At 42.8% G+C, this 2,643-nt stretch overlaps 1 pseudogene; it reads left to right on the top strand.

Moving 5' to 3' along the window:
* The first annotated feature begins 660 nt into the window (after positions 1–660).
* LOC149563534 (putative inorganic phosphate transporter 1-8) lies at positions 661–2,321 on the top strand (annotated as a pseudogene).
* Positions 2,322–2,643: the final 322 nt, after the last annotated feature.

Below are 2,643 nucleotides of genomic sequence, written 5' to 3'. Positions count from 1 at the left end.
TCCTTGCAGCTACGAATTTCATTTTCTAATGAAATCAATATAATTAAAAACAGTATATTTCTGAATATTCTTAGAAAATACCCCCAAAATATATATCCCTTAAGATTCTTTGACTGCAAGGATTAATAAAAATGAAGACAGACAACGGGTGGTAGAACAACGACCTCTAGCAGTGTATATTATAACACATCGGGTTGATCAGAGATCCGTAATGATTTGTTTTCAGTTTTTGTCTTTGTTTTCATTTAAGAATTAAGGATTGAGGGGTATTCTAGATTAGTCTCAGCTACAATTCTAATCTTATTCTTTTTAGATAACCCAATCTTGGATCCGTTTGACGAGTGGAATAAGAATACGTATTCTGGAATAGAAAATGGGGCTATGTATTCCTGTTCTCCTTTGGTTCAGCCAATATTTGATTGGAATTTACGGATCCCAAAATTTATGTTTTCTAAAATAAAAAAAGTGTAATAGGAATACGTATTCCAATAACACCTATGTGGATGGAATTGCAAAACCCTTTTTTTGAGCTAAAATTGAAATACGTATTCCTATTTTACTTCGTATTCCAATTCCGTTTTGGTGCATCCAAACCAGTACATTAAGAAACCGAACCCTTTGACAACACTTTGATAGAAATTGTGAATCTGCAGTTAAAAAATGCCGCTCAGGGCTCTTTCTGCGCTGGACTCGGCGCGCACGCAGCTGTATCATTTCAGTGCGATATTTATCGCTGGAATGGGATTTTTCACGGACGCCTACGATCTCTTCTGCATCACGCCCGTTTCCAGTCTGTTGGGAAACATCTATTACAACGACAGTACACACAAGGGCTCGTTACCCATCGAGGTAAAAGCCCTCGTTAATGGAATAGCCCTGAGCGGGGCTTTTGCAGGCCAGCTATTTTTCGGTTGGGTTGGAGACAGAATCGGACGAAAGAGGGCATACGGATTCACCCTAACTCTCATGGTCTTTCAGTTCTCTCGCTTCTGGATTCTTCATTGGCCGATCGAGAGAATGTGTGATTGGCACCTTGTGTTTCTTCAGGTTCTGGTTAGGGTTCGGAATTGGCGGCGACTACCCTCTGTCTGCAACAATAATGGCGGAGTACGCGAATACCAGAACCAGAGGCGCTTTCATCGCAGCGGTATTTGGAATGCAAGGGCTCCGAATTCTGGCGGGCAGTATTGTGTCTGTCGTTGTGGCGGCGAGTATGAAGTCTTTGGCGGACGATGTGCCGTCGCTCGGGCAGAAGGACGTGGTATGGAGGATTATCTTGATGCTCGGAGCCATTCCCGCCGGTTTTACATATTACTGGCGGATGAAAATGCCCGAAACCGCCCGGTATACCGCTTTTGGTTGCCAGAAACGCCACGCAGGCCACGATTGACATGTCGAGGGTTCTGAATCTGGCGATTGACGAAGACGAATCGGAAGTTCTCAGCGTGCAAACTCGGTCCCCTCAGTTTGGATTGTTCTCGATGGATTTTGTGAAGCGGCATGGGTTAGAATTGCTCACCACGACGTCCACTTGGTTCTTTGTCGATATTTCATTCTACAGTGGCAATCTATTTCAGGACGATATTTATCACAATATCAAGTGGTTAAAATGTGTTTATGATAATCCGCTGGAGGGTGTTGAACGCGCTGCACGAGCTCAGGCATTGATTGCACTGTGTGGGACTCTGCCAGGGTACATATTTACCATTCTTCTCATAGATCGTATTGGGAGGTTTAGAATTCAGCTAATTGGGTTTTTCTTCATGTCAGTTTTCTTGTTCGCCCTCGCCATTCCTCACGACAGTTTTTGGGCTCACCAGTCTCATGGTTTTCTGGCAATCTATTCTCTGACATTTTTCTTTGCCAATTTTGGGCCGAATACGACTACTTTCACTGTGCCGGCTGAGTTGTTTCCTGCTCGCTTGCGATCGACGTCTCATGGTATTTCTGCTGCCGCTGGGAAAGCAGGCGCTATCATCGGAGCATTTGGTTTCGTGTTCGCATCTCAACCCAAGCACAAGAAGGATCCTGTACTTATTGATCTGAATAAGAACCCCTATGAGTGCGAAAATTCTTAACCAACTGGTATAGGAGTGGACAAGGCCTTGATTAGTCTTGCAGTGGCAAGTTGCTTGGGTTTCTTTTGCACATTTCTGATACCGAAAACAAAGGGAAGATCAATGGAAGATAGTGAGGCGGAAACAACGCGAAGATCATTGGAAGATAATGACATGGAGCTTGCTCCCCCGTCCCCGTGGTACCGGTGGGCATGTTGCGCCAGCGCTACCAGTCACATTAAAAAGTTTATCCGACGCATTTAATAGAAAAAAAAAAAAAAAATGACGTGGAGCTTGCTAAACTTCAAGCCTAACCTCGTGAATATGGCGGGGAAGGGGAAAATGGAGCATATCTTTATCCAAAAGCATTGTTTCTAGGAGTGGCTTTTCCAGTGATATTGAAAGAAGGTAGACTAAGTTCTCTTTTACTTTGTTAAGAATAGGAAAATTACAGTTGGACCTTGTAAGGATAGGGATATTCTACTTCTTTTAAGAATGGGGATATTCTACTTGGATTATTAGGCAATTGGAAGTTGTGAATTCTTATCTTATGTAATAAACATATTTAGTTATTATATAATAATAT

This window comes from Cupressus sempervirens, chromosome 4 (assembly GCF_028749045.1).
Source record: "Cupressus sempervirens isolate cs-2001-9-10 chromosome 4, ASM2874904v1, whole genome shotgun sequence".
In the NCBI taxonomy this organism is placed as follows: domain Eukaryota; kingdom Viridiplantae; phylum Streptophyta; class Pinopsida; order Cupressales; family Cupressaceae; genus Cupressus; species Cupressus sempervirens.
The sequence above is the reverse complement of the archived record's forward strand: the minus strand, read 5'-3'. Positions and strand labels throughout refer to the sequence as shown.